The sequence below is a fragment of the Petaurus breviceps genome, unplaced genomic scaffold, assembly GCF_028583685.1.
Source record: "Petaurus breviceps papuanus isolate PSGF00001 unplaced genomic scaffold, PetGlider_PUasm1.0 126, whole genome shotgun sequence".
NCBI lineage: Eukaryota > Metazoa > Chordata > Mammalia > Diprotodontia > Petauridae > Petaurus > Petaurus breviceps.
Genome location: NW_027185655.1, coordinates 11,930,195 through 11,954,476, shown reverse-complemented (window position 1 = coordinate 11,954,476; position 24,282 = coordinate 11,930,195). Strand labels below are relative to the sequence as shown.

Below are 24,282 nucleotides of genomic sequence, written 5' to 3'. Positions count from 1 at the left end.
ACTTTCCCAGTTGAATAGGAAAACACCATTGCACAATCCATGGCTATTCTGGAATCTCTGGCAGCACTGCCCACAGGGTCATCCAGCTTCAGGGCTATTATTTTAAGCATAGCATGGAGGACAGTGGCACTTCTGAGTCTGTATTCTACTCTGTTATTGAGAAGAAGAGCCTTTAGGGAAGAAGAACCACACATATTTGAGCCAGAGGCAGTAGCAACCAAATGTTTGCACCATTTTGTTATGCTATACTTCAAAACTCATTAGCTTTGGTGTTAGAGAGACCATTTGCTACCTGATGCAGTACAAAATGGTGGCAACTGCTGCATAATGGAGGCTAGCATATAGAAGACTGCTTCCCTGCCCTGTAGGTGATATACAGGAAGATCTGACCAAATGCATGGCATAGTTATATCAGGGTGAATTTATCCTGAAGGGGTAGTACCTGAGGCAAAATGGCATTAACAGAATTGCAAACCTGCTTTCCCCTCATGATTGTTGTTACAAGTTTGAGGGCTGACTGATGTCAATTCTGGAGAAGATGTTCTGGAGCAAATTATAGAGTGGGTAGGTAAGGTGGACAGCATTGAAGATTATTAGATAATTGGGGAAGGAAATCAACAACCATGAGTCTGTATTAACAAATAAAGAGGAACCACTTTCTAGTGCTAGGCTCAGCTCTAACAGAAGGATCTCTTGGGGACATGATTTTCCATTCATATAAGAACCTTTGCCTGGTGTTGGACATCATAGAGAGCATACAATTCTTTAAAGCTCAGGACATCCTTGCCAAATACACAGTCATGATCATCCTCAAAGGAGGTCTTAAAAATATCATATCACCAATGCTAACCTCTTGAGGAATGGGGCTGATTATGCTGTCTATATCAGTGTGATCCAGGAATTTGACAACTCAGATAATGTGAGAGGCCAGATGAATCTGTGTCCTGGAGCAAGTTTCAAATGGATGCTGGGCCATTCAAGGTGTATGTTGATGCCCCTTTTATCTTTCCTCTGTTCATGACAGAAGAATAGACTTTTGGCAGATAATTTTAGCACCTTCACTCCTGAGAACAGTGACTGAATAGTTGGTTCTAACAGTGGCCTGGAAGCTGGGAGGGCTAGGGTCTGACCCCTACTATTGACAGTCTCACAGTTATCACTCTCCCAGTCATCTCCAACCCTCTCAGTACCCTAATCAAGGTCAGCAAATACCCAGACCTAAGGTGCAGTAATGGCACAGATTTCCAAGGTCAACAAACTCTACCTCTCTCTGAAAAAGAAAAACAATGGTCTTTTACCCTGTCATCCTTGTCACATCAATGCCCTCTTTGTGAGAAATTAACTTCTTTTAATACTATATCATGGTACAACTGTGGAATTTTAGCTGCCCCAGTCCAAGGATTCCAAGACTAAAGAGTCTTCAGCAACAAGAAGTTCTGATCAAAACAACAAAAACAGAACAAAGCAAAGCAAAACTTCAATGTGTTGTAGCCAGGGTCAGGAGAAGGAGGCTAATATTAGATGAAGGAAAAGAATCTATGACAAATCCATTCTTCACATATTATTAATGCTTCTCTCTAACAAAGATACATATGACTAGGGTGATTTAAACATTTCCCTGAATCTTAATGTATTTACCAGACCAAAAACTTGGGGCACGATGAGGAGAGAGAAGGGTCAGTGGAAGAAAGCTTGGAAGAAATATTTGTTTTCCCTGTGGGGAAGACAACTTTAATTGCTCTTTTATCTGCCTCCCTCCCTCCCTCCTTTCCTCCCTCCCTCCTTCCTTACTAATATACGTATCTATCTATCTATCTATCTATCTATCTATCTATCTATCTATCTATCTATCTATCTATCTATCATCTATCTATTCTTTGGTTAGCACCAACACCAAATCTAAGGCTCTTAGTTGATATCTTCTCTTTGGGGGACATGGGAGGACCCTGATGTGCAAGACTTAAATGTACCAGCAAATGACTCCAGAAGACTGCCAAACTTCTTCTCTTTGGGGAAATTATGGAGTCAGAACAAGTGTTCTTTGGTTCTGATCAGAAGCCTGGGGGTAGTTTTAGGATCTAGAGAGTATATTCTCTGATATGCATCAAAGTTATGCCAATACATATAGATTTCATGAAGAGCCTGTGGGAATAGGTATATATGTAAGTTCGGTTCATTGTAATTTGATGCTAATGCAAACAAGACATTTAACTGCATCCTTCCTAAGGAATAGCCTTCAAAAGGGGGTGGGGGTGGGAAACCCAAACTGGAACACTTCCTAGACAAACTTTTCCAGGCACACATTTCAAGAAAGCCAGAATAACCAATAGTTGGATTTTGTGGTAGGAGAATTGAAATGACATGAAATAAACTCTTAATCCCCTTTTGTCAAAAGTCAAAATGTAGTTTTTTTCTGAAAACACTGGACTAGCTGAATAGAAAGAGAATGGGAAAAGACTAGTTCCTGTTTTATAGACAGAATTTGTGTAGACATCACAAGATGGATCTAATCAATAATGGGGTTGGAAGTTTTCAATGAAGAGAGAAATTGGACAACTAATTAGCAAGAGAAAATATATATTGAGCAGTGAAAGATAAAGGAGTGGATGTTACTTTCCTTGTTCTAACTCCTTAACTGTCCTCCCCTGTCCCATTCATCCCCTTAACAGTCTGACACCCTGGATGAAGCCAAATGGGAGGTAATTAGCTGAGGGAACTATTCTGTGTCATTGCTTAATCTACCTTCTTGCATTACTTACAAGGATATTTTTCATTTTTGTCTCTTCTTTCCACATTTCCAAGATGTTATGGATTCAGACTGCACTTAGTAAAGTTCAGCATTGCATGCAGCAATAATAACAACAAAGAGAGACTTACTTGGGAGAAATAATTGTTTCAGGAGGGAGCTCTAACCTAGTGATTGCTATTCAGTATATCTACCATACAGTAAAGGAAAGTCTTCCCCTGCCCAGGGTGGGGAATCTGCTCTCTCTCTCTCTCTCTCTCTCTCTCTCTCTCTCTCTCTCTCTCTCTCTCTCTCTCTCTCTCTCTCTCTCTCTCTCTCTCTCTCTCCCCCCTTTCCTCCATCCCTTCTTCCCTCCCTCTTTCTGGGAAATTCCACAGAGCAGAGATAAAAGAATAGGATTCCATTTTCCCTTCTCTTTCCAGTTCATCCCTCACATTCTTTGCTTTTTTCCTCTCCTGAGAGAAGCATGGGACAAAGGACACTTTCAAATCAGGGAGGAGAGTAGGGAATAGAAGGGGAGGGAGGAAAGAAAGGAGATTTATGTGCGATTTTTGGAAACCACACTTGTGTCTCTAATCATGACGTATTCTGGAAGAAGGGGCAAAAGGACAGGAATTAGAGAGCAGAAGAGGTGAGGGCAAGTACTTAGGTATATAATATTTAGGTTAAGAAGTGATGAGGGGGAGAGTAAGGGTGAGAAGGAATACAGGAGAAGACCCATTAGATGAGTTAGTTTGCTTCCTTTTGGGGGGGGAAGTTAGGGTGGAGAAAGGAGGTTGTGAATCTGCATATGGGTCTTTGTAAGTCAAGCATGTGCCTTTGATTTTATATACACACATGCATATATACATATATATGGGTAGCTGTATATCTTTGAATATGCATTCATTCTTCTGTGTCAATGTATGCATGAGTGTGTGTAGGTGCTGGCACACAGCTGCTAGAATCTCTCAACCACTGTCAAGTCTTTAGACAGCAGGTGCTAGTGAGTCACGAGATGTAGGGGTATCCGTAGATATTAGGGGTTGCAGCGTGGGGCAGTAGCCATGGAGCTGAGGAAAGAGAAGTAAAGGTAAGAGAGAGGCTTTTTATTAGCAGAGAGGAAAGGAGCACTATATAAAGGAAAGGACCACTAATGAAGTAGTAAAACTAATAACATTTCTGTTAATAACTCATACAACAAAAGAATCCTAAACCCAATGTTTCTGATTACTCTGAATGCACCAGTTCAAATATGGATATTTGAATGTATTCTCAATATAATCTACAATTCTTCATTTCACCTCCCCCACCTTAGGTTTTAAATGGCTACATTACCATTTATTTTCATTTCTGCAAAGTGTAATGCCAATACAGTTATATCGTGTTATTACATCAGGAAGATAACATCTTTGGAAAGTATATGTTAATATTTCTATGCAACTGCAAAACCTAGCTTGTCACAAAAACTTGAATCATGACTATAAATCTCTTCCTCCCCCCCCCCCCCTTAAGCTGGATTCAGAGGAGCATTTTAATTTCCTTCTTTCACTCCATATTCCTTCAAGTCTCCCATTGAATATTGCTGGATGAACGGAAATCTTTCCCCCAGGATTTCAGTCCTGGGCAAAGTTGACAACGAGTGAGAAGGAGTTGCAACTTTCAAAAAGATTTATTTTTACTCGCCATAAATCTCTTCCTGTTGTTCCTCTGCCCAACGAAGCATGATAAAGCCCTTTTCCATAAAGTATTCAGCATTAAGGCCACAAAGCTCGCCCAATCAGTAGCCATCTGCTTCTGCGCTAACTGCTGCTCCCGAAGCAGGGAAAAGCAGCCAGAAGAGAAAGGGCGCTACTGTTAGGGTTGCAGGACAAATGAGAAGCTCTGAATAGCGCTCGGACCCTTTAGCTTGCCTTGTGTATCTGTATCTATAGAGACAGGGAAAGAAAGGAAGCATTATATTGATACAACAATTGTAAAACAAAAAAAGGAAGAGGCGTCTGAAGGGCAATATAGCATGCATCAGAGGTCTCCAGATAAAAGGGGTGCCAGCAGATTTATAGAAACCTTTAATTGGTTTTCAATTGAAAGATAAAGAGGTTGAGTCAAAACCATGGAGAGGGGCAAAGTGTTCTGTATTCGCAGTCTGGAGACTTGATCGATTTCATGGAGTCAAACAGTTGCAGGATCTTTCTGTTCCCCCTTTCCTTGTGTGGCCGGTCACTAAGGGGGTCGCGCCTATCCGGTTTGGAAGGGAGACAGAGGCTCAAACAGTAGGAGGGATACAGGGATATTCATGTGAATCCTACCCAGTTAATGGCTTGGAAGCCTAACCATCAGATATCGGGGACCTGCTAACGAATCCAAACAGGAAGAAGGGTTTTATGTGTTTATTGTGGGGTTTTTTTTTGTTTGTTTGCTTTGAGGAGAGGGGGGACAACATAGGATTACAGTAAGTAGCATTTGGTAACCAGAGACTAACCCTTACTTGTAGTGACCACTGGGGGATCATAACATCAGGTTAGTGTGCTGGCGGCTCTGTCCCTTGCTGGACACATACTTTATCGTGGCGTCTTCATGCCTCCCTCTCTGTGTATACTCAGTGTCCCCACTCATGCAAACATTCCTTAAACAAGTCTGGCTCTTCGTTTTCTCAGAGAGCTAATTTATTGTCCCGAGCCTCCGTTATCTTTTTCAGTCCCCTAATTAATAAAAATAAAAAGCAATGGCGCAAATTACGGTTATGAGGGACAGGAAGACTGTTTTGAATAAAATGAAGAAATGATTAAGTTAATGACACGATAATGAAATCTCAAGTGCGATAAACAGCCCCTTGTTGATCATTGGGCATTACCCAGGACGGGCAGAAAGCTGGAAGCCTGGGCTTCCTCGTCGAGGTGGGTGGGCGTTCTCAGGCCTGCCAAGGCTACCAAGAAGCCCCACCGTCGGCCAGCCCCCAAATTAGGCCAATTTTACCCAAAGCCTTTGAAATGATGACTGTAGGAAAAAAAAAAAACCCAAAACTTAAAGCCTTCTAGACTTCTGCTATATGGGAGGAGAACGAATCTCCATCCTCACTCCCCTCCCCTTGTGCCTCTCCTCTAAGCGCCTAAAGTTCCCCACCCCCTCCATGGGGTCAAGAATTGCACCCTGTCTGACTGAGCTATTTCATTCCATAACAGAAGTTTTCTCATCACATTGCACAAATATCCCACAGATCCCCTATCACAGTTTTCCTTCTGCCTTTGCACATTCCTCTAAGGAGTCTAAACTCCTATGGAAACACCCAGAAAATAAATGCAGTAGGTCAGAAATCGCATTTGCTCACGCATGGGATTAATAGAAGCATTGCCTAATGCTGCTCTTCAGAATTCGTTAAGGATTAAGAGGCAGACGGACGCAGGGACCCATTTGGTATTCACTCTCCATTGTGATTCACGTAGATTAGGGGATTTAGGGTGGGTCCTTGCTGAACTAACCCTCCAATGGCTTTGAAACTTGGAGAGAGCAGCACGTGGCAGACTAGACAGAAGTTAAATGTGGATTCTCATCTGGACATTATTCTAATCATAGTAGGCATCAAATAGTCCAGTAAGATCTTAGTTGTTTTAGGACATTCAGCCTTTAGTGTCTGTGATTTTACCGCAACCTCAAAGCTTTTAGACTGGGTTTGTTGTATGCTGGCTAACCGTAGAGAAGCAGCTAGCTTTGGGCCTTTCGTAGGGGCAGTGGCGTGTGTGTGTGTGTGTGTGTGTGATTATGAACAATAGTTTTCTGTATTTTACAGTACTGATTTCCTTAACCTCTTCAAGAATACCACCGTAAGACCAGCGAGATACGCCGGGTGGGACATGAAACACTGAATTTAACACGCATACAGCACAGCATAGGCAATGCCAAATGATAGACAAAATGAATTCACTCCTACAGATAGAGATTTTAAAATTAAACTCTAATAGTTTTTCTGGGGGTTCTCACTCGAAGTCGTCTCCCCTGGGTAGGATTCCTTGTTATTCAGGTTCCTGTTTGGTGGAAGGGGGAGGGGGGAGAAAAATAAAATATGTTTAGGAGTATGGGAGGGAGATGTCAGATATTAGTTACTAGATACATCATCCAGTGGACAGCCCAGTTGGGGGCTCTCTGGGATGCTGTGGGGAAGAAGGGAAGAATATGAGTTTTTCTGCGGCTTGTTAATTTTGTTTTTAAAGAAGGTGGAATAGGAGTTGAGGGGAAACGAAGAGACAGTGTCCAGGGTGAGAATGTAATGAAAGAAGGAAGAAATTGAGGGAAGGAGGAAGGAAGGGAGGAAATGAAGTAGGAAATAAGGGAAGAATGAAAGAAGGGAGGGAAGGATGAATAGAGGAAGGAAAAGAATTGAGCAAAATAGGAGTAAGGAAGGGAGAGAAGAAAGAAGGGAAGGAGGAAAGAAGGGAGGGAGGAAAAAAGGTAGGAAAAAAGGGAGAGAAGGAGGTAGGAAAGAAAGTAGGGGAGGGGGGAGAAGAAGAAAAAAGGGAGGGAGGAGGGAGGAGAGAAAAAGAAGGAAAGATAGAAAGGAAAGAAAAGATGAAAAGAGGGAAGAGGGAGCCATAAAAAGGGAAAAGAAAAAAAAATGATAGAGGAAGGGAAAGAGAAAGATAGGGGAATGAATGTGTATTCCAGACTAGATGCCTTATGGATGCTGGTGGTGTAGCCGGGGTGGAGGTGGTGCTGCACAGGTACTGTTGTCTAGAGGGAAGAGCCCTGTTGCCTAGTTTGGAATGCGCCCCCTTCCGGTACCTTTATTTCTACTCCAGAGTTCCCCAGGTGGACTGAGCCCTGAGCTTACCCTAGGGACTCGGAAAGAGGATGCAGAGAGCGACTGGGAAAGGTTACACTCCATCCCCCTCCCTTTTTTCTTCCTTTCCCCCGCCTTCGGTCAGCCCTCTTCCTTACCCCAGGGGTGTTCGCCGCATCCTCCCCTTCCAGTTTGCTTTCTCCAGCTAGCAGCCGCCTCCACGAAAGCCTGGTCCTCTCTTTGCTCCCCGGAGCCCGGCCCCCTTTTCCTCTTCTGTAGCAGCTGGGAGGGAGCAACTGGCGGCTGCTGCCGGGCGGCGTCTTGGGGGTCGACAGCCGAGCTAGAGAAGCTGCCATCTGGAGCCTCCAGAGCGGACTGGCTGAAGAGTGGGGGAGAAAGAGAAAGGGCCTACAGCTCGCCTGGGTCCTAGACTGGGAGAAGCGAGAAGTAAAGCAGGAGGAGCGGGCTTCAGAGGGCTTCGGGAGGGGTTTGCCTAGAATGGTGAGCTAGCTGGAGAGGGTCAATGGGTGTGTGTGGGGGAGGGGGGGCGCGCACCCGCTTGTGTGCTACTGTGCGCGAGTGTGTTCCTGGACCTATGTTTGCGTAGTCCTTAAAAGAGGACTTACAAGGTAGGACACTGGGTAGGGAAGGACAGGCCTGTCCTTCTAACCTTTCAGCCTCCAAAGAAGAGAGAATGGGGTCAGTATACCTATCACCCTTCCTTCTCTTCCCCTCCCCTCCCCCTAATGAGTGAAGGCGGGGTTGGGGGTGCGGTGGGGATCACGTTGGCATATATACACCAAAGTCAATGTGTAAAAGTCTTCATTTTCTTCCTCTAAGGCTGTACCCCGCTCCTCTCCCTACAAGGCAGCCTCGCTCAGGCCTTTCCACGCCAGAAGATGCTCTGTTCCCTTTGCGGCAGGGTTACCAACAACCTTGGCCTTCGTAGGTTGGTCTTTTATTTAGAGAGAACCTAGAAAATGATATTCCTTTGCAGGGTAAATATTCTCCTCTTTCCGATGGAGGGCAGAAGAGGGAAGTCCAAACCGTAGAGAATTAGACCAAAAGGATGAAGTGTGGAAACTTTTGGCAACACCCAGGGGAGAAGAAAAGGGACGGAAGATAGACTTCCGTCGTCCTTTTTCATTTCAGGTCAGTTCAGTAACTGATTCGTTTCCCCCTAAACTTTAACTCAAAATTCAGTTCAATTGAGCGAGGAATTGAGGGGGGGGGCAGTGGTGGAGGGGGAGGGGAAGGAAGAAAGATTCAGAGAAGACAGATTAAGGAAAGGGAAAGTGGTAGTGAGCAGGTGGGAGGGAAGGGGCAGACACTGACAACCCTTCCGAAAGAGCCGAGGTATCAAAAGCCTCCAAATCCCCCTTTCATTTTTGGCATATGGGAAAAGCGTTCAGCAGCTGACCTAATCCAGTGTGAATGGAGGTGATTAGAAAGTGGGAGGGGGGAATGAAAGGGGGAGGAAAGTGGTGATTTCTTAAAAAGAGAAAGAGTTAGCGCTCCACCCCTTTATTCCCGGATCATAACTGCCCTTGCTGTTCTTCCCGCCCAGCAGTTCCGTGTCCAGCCGAATTGCATTATGTAAAGAATCTGGCATGTCACCCGGTGGCACATCTGGTAGGTGTAGATGGCATTCATTAGCACAGGGTTTCTACTCTGCCGCATGCCAAAGTCCTGACAGGGATGCCCGCTGCCAATCATTCATTCCCTGCCAGTCCAAATGTGCGTCCGTGTGGGATGGCTCCTTTCCACCCTGGCACCAGAGCAAGAGGAAACAATGTGTTTAGATGCAAAGAGATGAAAGCAGAGCTGAGTATGAGAAACACCCAACAGATGCATCAGAAGAGGAGATAACGGTGCTAAGTGTCACTTAGCAATAAAGCATATGGGAGACCGCCGGAGGGAGTCGTGAGAGTGGGCAGAGTGGGGGCTGAGCTGAGCTGAGGGTTGAAGTTCAAAGCTTCTCCATTGTGGTGACTGTCCACCCGACCTTATTCTCTTCCCAACCCCCCAAAAGCCCCTCTACCACCTAACCTTTCATGACTACATTTTGCTTCTCTATTCTTAATGTTGCCAGCCCAGAATGTTTTCTTCTATAAACTTTCTGGCTTCTTAAAGATCAACATTCATACATATCACAGCTTTCCGAAGTTTAGACTTTCCCCTCTTCCCAAGGTTGCTCTCTTATTCTTTGACTGTGTTTCCAAGGGTGGTTAACCAAAAGAAGTGACTAGACTTATCTGTTTCTTCACAGGAAAGTTCATTTTTAGTTCTCATTCTCCAAAGGAGGGAGTGAGAGGTGTTGATCAAGTCCACGATGTTAACAATATGTCTAAGGACAGCAGATTTTCCAGTTAAACTGGAGTAAAACTTCTCTTAAGAATATTTGTTTTTTTGTTCTATTTTATTTTCAAGATTTGATAAGTATAATTCTGAGTTTTTCTCTGTGGCCATTATGAAAAGGGAGAGATAGCTCCTTGGCTAGCAAGATGTCGTTTGTTACCTTCCCTTTCATGATAAAATTCTATATTTCTATATAAATATATATTCATTTAGATAAAGGTATTATATTTATATAGATATTATAATTAGATAATATTTATGTGTAATACATTACATTATAAAATACATATTCATATGTATATTTGTTTGGGTATTCAAAAAAAGAGAAAGAATAAAATGTTCTAAAGAGCATAATATATAGTTTAAATCACATAACAGGACTTGCTTAACCCTTCCATCAGAATCTAGTTTAATGTTTGTCTTAATTTTCTCAAATGTTAAGTTTTTTAGTGTAAATTTACCACCTAGTGAAATGATCAATACATGTTAAATAGTTAACATGGACAAATTAAATTCTGATGACTGTTCTTGACAGGGTAGATCCTGTCTAGCTGAGAGGTCTTGGACTTATTAAGTATGATGCTAACTAGTTAAAATCCAACCTAAAAATATTTCCCTACGTACAAGAAAAAGACTCCAGCTTTATAAGACCACTACAAGGGCAAAATAATGTAACTAAAAAAGGCAGTAGGCTTAACTTAGAAAATCCTAGGGAATCAGCAAAGAAATTGATTGGGATAATAGCTTTAGTAAAGTAGCAGATCACAAAATAAACCGACAAAATGAATAGCGTTTCTATATAGTAATAACAAAATCCAGGAGAAATAGTTGAAAGGGAGTACCACGAAAAATAACTAAAAACACAAAGAAATGCATGATACCTGGGAATGAATCTATAAAAGCACATCTAAAATGTTTATAGGGAAAATTATAAAATATCTCTCGAAAAAAAGAAACAACTTAAATAGGAGGGTTGTCCAGAGTTTGTGACTGGGTAGTATTATAATAAACATGACAACACTACTGGAATTCATTTATATATACTCTTTGATTCAGAGATTCCATTGCTAGACTGATACCTGAAGTAAGCCAATGATATACCATATGTATACATCAATGTATATATCACAGTATACATACAACATTTAGTGATAGCAAAGGATTCCAATAAAGTAGAGACATATGCATATATGGAAATATCCTCTTGTTGAATATGATGAATACAGAGAAGCATGAAAAGGAATATGAATTGGTGCAAAGTGAAATAAGCAGAACCAGGAAAACAACATAAACATTTACTACAATGATTTAAATGGAAAAATATAAAAGCAAAATAATAGAAATTGAATGCTTCAAAATTATAATGACTAAGCTTGATCCCATTCTTTGCAGAGGTGGGTACTGTGGATGTGTAACATTGCATATAATGCCATACTTAAAAAAAAGTTTTAAATTATATCTCTTCGTTTTTCATCTCAATTTCTCCTCCCATCCCCATATCTCTGTCCCTCTTTCTTCTCAGAGGGTCACCCTTTTATTATAAAGAATTTGCCACGGTCTCCTCTCCCCTATATCTTAGCTACTTTATTTATTTAAAAATATATTGAATAAAACAAGCATTTTCATAACATAGTATAAAAAAAGATGATTGCAATGAAACTGCACATGTATTATATACAACTTGATATTCCTTTTAAATATATAATAAAGTGATCATGAAACTCCCCCTCTTTTCTTCCCTCCTCCTTGCCCTAGAGATGGCTACCATTAGACTCAAATAGATATATGCACAGATGTGTGTATATGTGTGTGTGTGCATATATATACATATATATATATATATATATATGTAAAATTATTCCCTAACATTTCTGTTTATCAGTTTTTTCTCTGGATGCAGATAGTGTCTTTCTTGGCTAGTTTTACTGAACTAATTCCCTTTTCTTTTTCACTCACTGTTATGAGGAATGACTCTCTGGGAGGAGGGGATATAAGGGATATATTGGGAAATGATGATACAAAAGCAAAATATATTAATAAAATTACTTTAAAAATGTCGTTGAAGATTAAAAATGGGGAAACATATCTCATCAGTGGGGGAAAAAAGGACATGATTCCTAAGGGAATAATGTTGTGGTGGTAAAAGATATTACAAAATTTTCTCTGATAGGTAGTGGCTTTGGAAATGGATCTTTAATTTTATCTCTGTGGATAGTCTTTCCAACTTGTCAGCTCACACTCCATTTTGCCTTTTAAACATGTGTAATAATTTTATGTCCCAAAGTGAGTCTTTTACAGAGGGTTCATTCAACATCTGATGGATCTTCCTCTACATCTCTTGAAATCAGTTTGTTTTGGGACAGCCAAATGGCACAGTGGATAGAGCACTGGCCCTGGAGTCAGGAGGACCTGAGTTCAAATCCAGTCTCAGACAATTACTAGCTACATGACCCTGGGAAAATCACTTACTAGAAATAAATCATTTGAGTTCCACTGAAATATGAGTGCTGTCCATTAGTTATCCCTCCCTTTTGCAATATGACTGGTCTATTTACCTTTTCAGTCATACATCCATCTGATAACCTTTCAGATGCTTTTGCATACTACTTTGTTAATATTATGTGGCCAAACAGTCTACATTCACCCTTCATGTACTTTTCCACTGTCTTTTGGGTGACAGTCAAGTTAATTTCTTCAGATACTATATTCCATGACTGACCTCTGTTCAGCATCACTGGGAAAATCTTAACATTGAAAAGACTAGTCTTTGTTTCAGGGAGAAGTCTGAAGTGATTAAAAGCAATCTGCAATTTCCCAGAAGCAAGCCAGCCAACTCACTTTCTGTGTCAACTCCAGACCCAGTTTAGTTCCACCTTCAGTATCCATCTAAGATAAACACATTAATGGGCTAGCAGCTATATGGTTTTCTCCCACAATTGCATTATAATAGTTTGGACAATAAGCATGTTCATCCACTTGGGGTTTATGATGTGGATAATTAAGTCAAATTCGTTTTAAGTGATTAAAAAATTCATTTAATAGCTTCTGAAGTATTCCGAAGGTCAGTGTAATCAACACAGTATCACTTGCAAAGAGGAATGCCCAGAGGATTTCATTCTATTCCATTAAGCCTGTGTTCTGGACATCTTCCATGACAATGGCAAACACCTTTGGTGAACTTATTCTTCCACTTAAGTCTGATTTTACATCTTTCAAAGAATCTTATATGATTTTGATACATGTGTAGAAGAGGTGTTGTGGAAGGATGCCCTTCAAGGTGATGTTGGGTTCTACTACATTAAATGTTTTTAAAGTAATCAACAAAAACCACAAGCACAATGGAATCATTTTTTTGAAATAGTATACTATTTTTTCTAATTATGTGTAAAGAAAAATTTTAATATTCATTTAAAAATTTTGAGTTCAAAAATTTTTTCCTCCCTCCCTCATCTCCCCCTTTGCTAAAACAGTAAGCAATTTAGTATAGGTTATATATGCTCAATCATGTAAAATATATTTCCATATTAGTCATATTGTGAAAGAAGAAATAGAAGAAAAGAAAAAAAGACAGAAACATATTCAGACCCATCAGTTCTTTCTCTGCATGTGAATTAGCATTTATTCCTTATGAGTCCTTTATAATTATCTTGGATAATTTCTGAGAATAGTTGTCATCATTCATAGTGGACCATCATACAATGTTGCTGTTGCTCTGTACAAATTCTTCTGGTTTTGCTCATTTCACTACCCATCAATGCATGTAAGTCTTTCCAGGTTTTTTTGAAAGCATCTTGTTAATAATTTATTATAGCACAATAGCACTCCATCACAATAATATGCCACATCTTGTTCAGCCATTCCCCAATTGATGGATACTCTCAGTTTCCAATTCCTTGCCACCACTAAAAGTGCTGGTATAAATATGTTTTGTACAAATGGATAATCCCCTACCCCCTCTTAATTTCTTTGGGATACAGACCTAGTAGAGGTATTGGTATATCAAAGGGTATGCACAGTTTTATGGCATTTTGGGCACAGTTCCAAATTGCTCTCCAGAATGGTTGGATCAGGCCACAACTCCACCAACAGTGCAGCAGTATCCCAATTTTCCCATATATCCTTCAACATTTATGATTTTCCTTTTCTATTACATTAGCCAATATGATAAATGTGTGGTGATATCTCAGTTGCTTTAAATAAGCACAAAGAACTCTTGTATTCTCTAAGCCTCTCAGTCAATTGTGTGACTATAAAGATGTGTTATTATATAGAATACAACTTGGGAATGCCTGCCTGTTCCTTTCTAACGCTTTCACCAAGGATATCCTGGAAGTACATATAGATTATTCTCGTAACATTTTTTTATAGAGATAAGGAATATGGCTGAGTAGTTTTTTGAAAAAATTTTCTTGATTATATTTTGGGGGGTAGTAATAGCATCTGTGATTCCCCCTCAGCATTTGATATCCTTTCTCTTTTGGGAGGATATCTTGAGAACTGATCCTTCAGTCATGACAAAATTATGTTGTGACTAGTCTGAACCTTCTCTGTGTATATTTGGACCAGTCTAGCTGCTTTTTCCATCTTTATTTTCTTTTATATCATTTCTATTTCCTCAATGACACATTAGAGACTATAATATTAGAATAGCTCCATTGCCATTGATGGAGAAAAGATTTTGTTGTAGGCAGGGATGGGGAACTTGTAGCCTTGAGGCCACATGTGGGCCACAAAGGCCTCTGGGCCAAACTTCACAGAACAAATCCCCTTAATAAAAGCATTTTTTCCTATAAAACTTGGACTCAGTCAAAAGGTTGTACCCAAAGATTTAGAAGGCCACATGTGGCCTTGAGGCTAAGGGTTCCCCACCCCTGGTTGTAGGCATCTTGAGAGATCTTTTGCCATTTCTCCTGTTTTTTTTTTCCCCTTCCAGTTTTTTCCTTAAAGCCCTTAGGATGATCAAGTTTAGTTAGGTTTCTCAGAAAGCTATATCTATGCTTGCTTTATTTCCAGAAATTCTTTTCTTAATTTCTTTTGAACTTTGAACTTAAAAAATAAAAATAAAAGAATTCTCATACTGATACCATAACACAAAAAGTTTTTATGTGAAACTGGGACTCTCATGCTGCTTACTTGTTTATTTGAGGTATGTAACCAATTCTATGTGCTATATGAAAACTGCCCTGCTGGTCTATGCTTCCTTCTCCCTCTGATCCGGCCTCCTTCCACTCCTGTTATTATTGCCTAATCGATAGCCTCCAGGGGAAGAGGAGATGGAAGGTGCAACCTACCCTGGACTCTGTGCCTTCTATCTCCTGCTGTCACTCCCCTGAGAAAAGAGGAAGAAAAAGGTCAGTGGAGCATAGACTTCCATTTCCCTCTGTTCAATTCCACTTCCATTTCCAGTTGCTCTATCTCCTGCCTAATCTCCAACCTTTGGAGGGAAGAAGAGTATTGTGTCTCCCCCTTGACCATCTGGTGTGCCCTCCATCTCATATACATAATGATGGACATCCTCCCACCTGGTTATACCCTACATACCCCAGTGAATCTGGAATTCTGCAAATCATCATCTAAATCCTATTTCCTGACTCCACCAACTAATTCATTAATCCCATCCTCCTAAGTTTTTCCACTCTCAAATTTCCATCAAATAACACCCAGCTTTCACTGAACCCACTCTTCCATACATAAAAATTTCTCTTTAGCCTAAACCTTTTCTCCCCCACTCCTTTCATATTCTAGTTATCACTGAAACCTAGTTCCTCCCAGATGTGAAGCCTTCCTAGTCACACTTTCTAGTAGGTGCTATACCTTCACTCATTCAGTTTTTGGTTGAGGCAGGGGATTTGGAATACTTGTTCCCCACTGCCACTTCCCTGACCTCTGTCACTCAGTAACTTCTCCCCCTTTGAGGTCCATACAATTCATATTTAGCACCCACTCAAAATGCTAGCTGCTGTTGACTTCTCCTTCCTCAATGGGTTTGGTGCCTGGATCATGGCTTTTCTCTTCCTTCCCAACTCCTGGCTTCATTCTAGCAGACTTCAACCTACATATTGAGTTTCCCTCAAACACACTAGTTCTTCAATCTACTCACTTCCCATGACCTCATGTACCCTACCTTTAGCACATGCAAAAATGGTCATGCCCTTGGTCAACACAAATGCTCCCCTTCCATGTTTAAGAACTCTGAGATCCCCTTATTTTATCATGATCAGTTGGTTTTCTGCCTCTCCCTCTGCCTCCCTGTACAAAACCCCACTCTTGGGGTGGCTAGGTGGCACAGTGAATAGAGCATCAGCTCCGGAGTCAGGAGGACCTGAGTTCAAATCCAGCCTCAGACACAACACAAAAAAAACTAGCTGTGTGACCTTCAGCAAGTCACTTAACACCAACTGCCCCTCCAAAAAGCAAAATAAAAAAAAAACACTCTATCTACACTGTGACCTCCAATTCCTTGAATTTTCAGTTCTCTTTCAGTCATCAATCCTTCACAAGGCATTCTCTTCTCTTTTCCTAACTTGAATTTCTGGTAAACAGGTTCACCCTACAATATCCTTTTACCTGAAGTTCTTGATTCACTTATTATATCACCAACTTCTCCTTACATAACCTCAGCTTAGTATTACTCCCACTACCCTCTGCCTTCACTCCCACTTATGAGCCAGTGAATGAAGATAGAAAAATATCACCAACCATTATAATCAGGTGCACTGAAATTTATATTGTTGTTTTCTAGTCATATCTAACTCTTCATGACTGTGTTTGAGATTCTCTCGACCAAGATAATGGAATGGTATCCATTTATTCTCCAGCTCATTTTACAGATGAGGAAACTGAGCTAAGCAGGTTTAAATGACTTTCCTAGGGTCACAAAGCTAGTAAATGTTTGAGGCCATATTTCAACTCAGGGAAATGAGTCTTTCTGACCCTAGGTCAAGCACTCTATTCACTGTACCATCTAGCTGCCTGTGAAATTTCTTTTATATAGCCTCAAATTATCCCTCACTACTGCTAGACAGTCCTTCTACACAACCCTCATTTGCACAATATCCCACTTTCCATGTTCATCCAGACCTTTTTAGCTTTTCTCAAACCTCCCATGGTGCTGCCTTTTCCTACCCTCTCAGCTGAGAACTTTACTTCATATTTTATAGAAAAAAAACGAGGCCTTTCACAAGTTTTCTCTCTTCCTTATGCCATATCATACTGACACCTTCTACCACTATCTCCTCCTTCACCTCTGTCTCACACAAAGAAATGGTCCTATTTCTTCCTAAGGCAAATTCCTATATCTGCCTAAGTCATTCCTTTCCATCCTACCTACTCCAACAGATTGCCCAACCTGTCATTGTAATGTTAATGGGATAAAAGATCTTCCCTGCCCACTAATAGGCTGCCCATGGAGTCCTATAAGGGGAAGCTTGAATAGGGGAGGCTTTTCAGGAAGACCCACACCTTTTGTTACTTTGTAATTAGGCAGTGGGTCATGAGCGTTGTGATGCCCTCTGACCCTCAAGAAATGGATGTATACCCTGAGGTTAACACTTTGCTTTAGGGCTCACTCATTGGAGAAGTGTTCTTGTGATTGGACCACATGATACTCTTCCTATCTATTGAGGAGCCCCCTGGTTTTGAAAAAAAAAAAACAGATATTGGCGCTTCTCTGTCTGGTAACTATGTATTCCTTACTCAGACAGTTGAATCTGTCTGTTGATCTGTGCTAATTGCTCCTGTCTATTGGTCTTTATTTCTCTGCTTGTATTTTCTTTGTCTGGATTTCCTCTGAAGTTCAGGGTGCTGATTTTTCCCCAAACTAATGAATATAATTAAAAAAAAGATTGTTGACCCCTTAAACAGCTATCTTTCCTAGTAAAGCATATCTAAGAACCTTCCATCCCTGCTATCATTCTATATCTCTTTTGCCCGTTGTGGTTAAACTCCTTGAAAAAGTTATCTACAATAGGTACTTCAACTTTCTTTCTTCTCACTTTCTTTTTAACTCATTATATTTTTTCTTCTGACCCTACCATTTCCCTGAAACTTTTCTTCCCAAAGTTACCAAGGATCTTAGTTGCAAATCCAGTGGCTTTTCTTAACCCTCATTTTTTTTAATGATCTCTCTGGAGCCTCTGACATTATCAGTCACCCTCTTTTCCTTGATAATCTCCTCTCTAGATTTTCAAGATACCACTCTCTCCTGGTTTTCCTTTTACCTTTCTAACCAATCCTTCTCAGCCTCTTTTTCTAGATCCTCCTCCAGGTCACAGTCATTAATTGAAGCTACTCCATAGGGCTCCATCATTGACCCTCTTCTTCTTTTCTCTATAATGCTTGATCTCATTAGTTTCTATGGATATAATTATCATCATTATGGTGATGAAGATAAAACCTACCTAGCCAGCTATACCTTTTTACCTTTTGTAGCACATTTCAAATATTTCCCCAACCCCTACTTCTTTTCTCTAATACTACCATATCACATTGATGTAGGCTTTCACCACCTAACTTCTGGACTATTATATATATATATATATACATATATATATATATGCATAATATATATATTATACCAACCTGCTGCTTGCCCTGCCTGTCATGAATCTTCATGTACCATCCATTCAGCCACCAAAGCAATTTTTCTGCATTGTAGGTGTGACTATGCTATCCCCTTATGTGTTAAACTCCATTAGCTCCCCAACACTTTCAGGCTAAAAATTAAAATCTTCTAGGGTTCAAAATCTTTCATGCTTTACTCCTCCTGACTTTTCCAGTCTTCTTTCACCTCAACTGTCCCCCTAGTATCCCCACATGTTCTTTAATTTAGTGATATTGGGCTCTTTGCTTTTCCACAAACAAGACACTCCATCAGTTTCAGGCATTTTCTCTGACTCTTCCCCAAGCCTGGAATGCTCTCCCTCCCCATCTATGTTTTCCAGCTCCCCGGGTTTCCTTCATGTTTAAACAAAGATTCCTTATTCTACAGGAAGCCTACTGTAATTCCTCTTAATCCCAGTATCCTTCTGCTAATTATCTCCTATTTATCTTGTATGTCTGTACATATTTGTTTGTGTGCTTTCTCCCCTATTAGTCTGTGAGCTCCTTGAAGACAGGGAATATCTTTTGCCTTTTTTTATTATTCCCAGAATTCATCTACTTGGCACATAGTAGGTAATAATAGATGATTATTGACTGACTATTCTCTTCTGTTTATTAAAAGATGTTTCAATTGCAGTCTTTTTTCCTTTTTTTAGCATCACTATTACTGAACACTTTCCTCCCTAACATCCCCCCCCCCATTTTCAAGCTGAGTGGGGAAAAAAACAAACAAGCTTGTAACATATAAGTAAGTCAGGCAAAACAAATAGACCCAGGAGTCACATCCTAAAATCTGTCTCTTTCTGAGTCTTGTATCCAGCACTTCACTATTAGGCATTTTCTCCAAAGGTATGTTTTTTTTTCCTTTTCTTTAAGTTTGCTCATAACTTCTAGTTTAATTAGTGATTTAATGTAGGTTATTTATAATTAATGCTGCATTATTTATTTGATAATAACGTAGGTTATAATGGCCTTTTATTTGTGGATAGGGAGTGCAAAAAGAGGGAATTACTGATATATGAAGTAGATATTGTGTTTTTATCAGACTATTTTAAAAGTTATGAAGAACACAGTAAAAGAGCTGATAAATTATAAAATAGTCCATAATGGTATGAAGTTAGGAGAATTGACTAAAGATGTACTCTGTGAGTTACTAGGCCCAGATGATCACTCAAAAATATCTGACAGAATACAGGAAGGGGAAATGGTGCCTGGCCAGTGGCTTATAATTCTCCTTTTGTAGAGTAAGATCTTTTTTTTTTTCAATTTTAATTTTTTTTTTGCTTTTTGGAGGACAGTTGGGGTTAAGCGACTTGCCCAAGGTCACATGGCTACTTTTTGTGTTAAGTATCTGAGGCTGGATTTGAACTCAGGTCCTCCTGACTCCAGGGCCACTGATCTACTTACTTCACCACCTAGCTGCCCCGTGTAGAACAAGATCTTGTAATAAACTTGCAACATTGACGAGTATGACGGACGCTGTATAATAGCACTTGAGCCATAAGCTTGGATGAATACACTTGGATTCTCACTTGAACAAGAAGCTGAAGCAAGACTCTTATGATCAGAATCAGATACCTCAATTGTGAAAGAGCCTGAGTTTATATTCTCCATGCCAGTGATGCTTGCTTTGTGGCTAGATGGCAGGCTAGCTTTCCTAGTTCAGATAGAAGCATGACCCATGGAAGAAAGTCCAAAATTAGGTCTACTATAAAGGAAAGAGAACTCACCCATACATCAAGTGGGAGAGTAGTTTCTTTGGTTGACACAGAGTAGTGTCTCCTATAGGCAGGTTTTCACTGCATGAGCGGAATGGGGTATGTACCTAAGTAGAAACTCACAAGATTCGTCTCACTAATTCTCCAATGTTCCAGGAAACATCTAGAAAAATTCCTTTGTGGCAAATGACTGCAGAGACCTTCAAGAATAGAGGTCAATGGAATCAACAACAAATAATGGATCTTTTCTGGTGGTGGTACTGAAGAAGAGAAAGATAAATATCTGTGTTGACTACTACACTTTGAACAAAAGAACTAAAATGGACCAGTAATCTATGCCAAGAGTTCAAGATACCCTGGAAAGTACATTAGGTAGATAGTAATTGTCAGTAATGTATTTACACAAAGGATATTATCAGGCTCCTGTGGTAGAAGAAGACAATGTTTTCTCTAGCACCAGGACCAGGAAACTCAAATGGAGCAAAACCCTTACTATAATCTGGCTTCTATCCCCCAGAGAATTCTGGACCCTGGGTCCATCACTCATAGCCAATGCCAATCTCCTGACCAGGTTCTTTGACTATCTCAGCCTTATATCTTCATAATCCTGTTTGCTGTGAGGCAGGCTTGCTTGAACCTGCCATCAGATTGGAATTTGGGACTGAGCTCCCTGAATAATCTAATAACTTTCCTCCTTCACCAGACCTCTCTCCAACCACTGATATTCTGCCTAGACTTTTTATTCATAGATTAGCATATTGCCACCTTTTTATACTCTCTGTGTCTCAGTGATTTTTGCCTCATGATGTACAAACATGCTCAACAACTCATTTTCTCACCCTCATTCACCTCAGTTTTCTGCCTACAATGTCCTACTCCAGATCTGCTTTCACTGTATCCTCTGGAATGCCTGCTCCATAATTAACACATTTCCTTTAATCTTAAACAATTTTCTCAGGATTTCAATCTGGCACTCATGGAGACCTAGACTCTTCCTGTTGTCACTGTTTTCCTTGCTCTTCTTTATTTTCTCTGGTAACCATGACTCACTGGCAATACTTTGGGAATTGGAATATTTCTTCTTTTTCCAATGTGTTCAGTGCCTGATTTATAGCTTCCCTCTCCTGTCCAACTTCTGCTTTTATTCTAGGGGATTTCAGCATACTCAACCTCCCAGTTCCTTGATGCCCTTGTTCCCATGACTAATCCACTTAAACTACACATAGAGGAACCCACACCCTTGATCTTGATATCATTCACAAGTATTCCACATTTACAATTATAAACTCACAAATTCTTTTATCTGATCACAATCTTTTATCATTCATCTGTCCTTATGCCTTATTACTGGCATCCCTGTACTTCATCTTCACCATAATCTCCATACTTGCTCCCCTTAAGTTCTTTCATTGGCCATAATCCCTGAAATGAAAGCACTTTCTTCTCTCTACCCTCTTGACCTCTGAGTGAAACAGTTTAGCTCTTCGCTATCCTCTATATTCCTTGGTTCTTATCCCATTGCCAATCTCTGACCTTGGATTAATCCCACCATCAATTTCATTCATTTTTATTCATGAGTTGCTTTAATGAAGCAAGAGAAAATAGTAAATCCATGATGATTGGGTGTATTCAAAAGTTTTGTTATTGCACCTCAAATGGATCTTCATTTTTGCAACTCAATCCCTTTCCTTCTTCCTGCTACACCTTCTTCAGTAGCTATTCCAAACCTTCTCATTCCTTCTCCTTTACCTGTGTGATAGTAATGGAACATAAAGATCCCCCTGTATTGGCTTGGTTTTTCAAATTGATTGTGTTAAAACCCAGAGTTTGTTAATTCCATCTGTGGGATGGACTTGTTGATGTGAAAAGAGAGTCCTGAACTGGGAGGAGCTGGTGACTCCTTTTTTTTTTAGATTTGGAGAGACACAAGAGAGAGGCAGAAGAACTTTTTGGAAGCAGCACCTCGTGGAGGCAGAGAGAGAAACTGGGAGAATTGTGGAAGGCCACTTTGAATTGCCCTGGACTTTTGAGACCTGCTCCCTGAGCTGCCAAGGACTGAGGAGACATGTTTTTTGGTGGTACTTTGTCTGTCTCTTTTGATGTTGTTTTGCCAGATTTGTCCACTGGTGAAAGACAGTCCTGTTGTTGAAGAAGTCCTGGAACCTGGCTTTTGGTTAAGAAGCCCTGAGACTGTCCTGCAGACAGAGAGTGAATACTGTCCACTGGTGAAGGACAGTGCTGTTGTTGTAGGGGTCTGGAGACTGTCCTGCAGACAGAGTGAATACTGTCCACTGGTGAAGGACAGTGCTGTTGTTGCAGGGGTCTGGAGACTGTCCTGCAGACAGAGTGAATACTGTCCACTGGTGAAGGGCAGTGCTGTTGTTGCAGGGGTCTGGGAACCTTTCTGTTGGTTCAGAAGCCCTGAAGAAGGATTTTCTTGTTTTATGTTTACAGAAATCCTGGGAGAGGGTTTTGCTAATGTTTTCAGGGGTTCTAGGACAGTTCTACAGACAGAGGATGAATTAATGAAGGGACTGGCAATGTATCTTGTGGCCTTGCTAAGCCTTGTCTCCCCAGGAACCAAGATTGCTGAGAACTTGCCTCATGTCAAGATGAAGAAAAGACCTCCATTTGGGTATTAAGTGCTGTGCGTAAACTTGATGTAACTCTGGGGTGGGGAACTTTTGACCTTTTTTGTGTTCTGTGGTTGAAAAAATGAATGTACTTTACTTATGTTTGGAAACTAATCTCCATTTGAGAAGAGGGACTTTGTGGTGGACTAAATGAAGGTACAGCCTAGGGGTGGAGTAGTATTTAGAACAGGGACTTTGTAATTGATTGAATGATTGGAAGGTCCTGGGGTGGGGCGTAGTACTTGGAGATTATTTAATCACACTTAGTAAATGCTGTATTGTGAATGATGTCATGTTTTGACCTTCTCTGTTCTTAATTTGCCACTGAATAAAATGGAGAGCACCTATGCTGGTATTCTGAACCTTGGGAAGTTGCCTTTTCTTGGCATTACATTACAACCTGGGAGCCCTTTGTTAGAGAAGAGGCTGTACAATCACTTGTGGTATAGTTTATAATTGGACTAGAAACCACTAAAGTCTCTTCTATTCTTCTCCAATTCTTAAATTTTGATTCTACTTTCCTCTTCTACATGACTTAGAGATCTCTATTTCCTCATGGTATCATAGATTTACAGCTAGAAGGTTGTATAGAGGCCATTAGTTCCAATCCCATCATTTTATACATGAGAAAAATCAGGCTGAAAGAGTTTAACTGACTAGCCCATGGTTACTTCACTGGAGTCTGTTGCAGAATTCAAACTCAGGGCTTCCTGACTCCAACTTGCTTTGCCTCTTGTGTTAGATAATATGTGACCCTTTGCCTTTTCAAGACTAATACTCTTCCTGAATCCTTGTTCCCATCCCCTACCATTAATTGAGTAGATTGTTACTACTATCATCTCCACTCTATATACTAACTCCTTCTCTGCTGACTAAAATATGACCTACCCCAGCATTAAAAAAGTCTATGTTGACTCTACCATTACTGATAGCTCTCATCCTATCTTTCCTTCCCTTCTTGGCTACACCCTTTCAGAGTGATCTACATGAGGTGCTTTTACTTCCCCTCTTCTTACTCTTCTAAACCCTTCGCAATCTGGCTTTTGAATGCATCATTCAACTGGAAGAGATTTTTTTCTTTTTTGGAGTTATGAATTATCTTTTAATTACTACATATAATTGCATTTCCTCAGTTCTCATCCTCCTTTTTGCTCTTTGCAGCCTTTGAAAGTATTAGTAATACCTTCTTAGATACTATCCTTTTTTTCATGATGCTGAACTCTCTTGGTCCTTCTCCTACCTCTCTGATCACATCTAAGTTTCCTTTGCTGGTTCATTTTTTTTTTTTGCTTTTTGGAGGGTAATTGGGGTTAAGTGACTTGCCCAAGGTCACAGGATAGGTTTTGTGTTATGTGTCTGAGGCCGCATTTGAACTCAGGTCCTCCTGACTCTAGGGCCGGTGCTCTATTCACTGTGCAACCTAGTCACCCCTTTCTTTGCTGATTCTTTATCCACATTATTCCCTCTTGTTTA

General features: G+C 40.5%; 1 long non-coding RNA gene and 1 pseudogene across 4 annotated transcripts; both read left to right on the top strand.

The window, feature by feature from the left end:
* The first annotated feature begins 520 nt into the window (after window positions 1–520).
* LOC138169124 (deoxyhypusine synthase pseudogene) lies at window positions 521–1,032 on the top strand (annotated as a pseudogene).
* Window positions 1,033–7,693: 6,661 nt separating this feature from the next.
* LOC138164931 (uncharacterized) lies at window positions 7,694–12,583 on the top strand. 4 transcript variants are annotated; one of them, XR_011169233.1, is made up of 4 exons: window positions 7,694–8,000; window positions 8,497–8,651; window positions 9,070–9,131; window positions 9,769–12,583. It is a non-coding gene; the product is annotated as an uncharacterized lncRNA (long non-coding RNA). The 4 variants fall into 4 exon arrangements; XR_011169235.1 differs by having other exon boundaries at window positions 7,863–8,000; window positions 9,067–9,131; XR_011169234.1 differs by having other exon boundaries at window positions 9,067–12,583.
* Window positions 12,584–24,282: the final 11,699 nt, after the last annotated feature.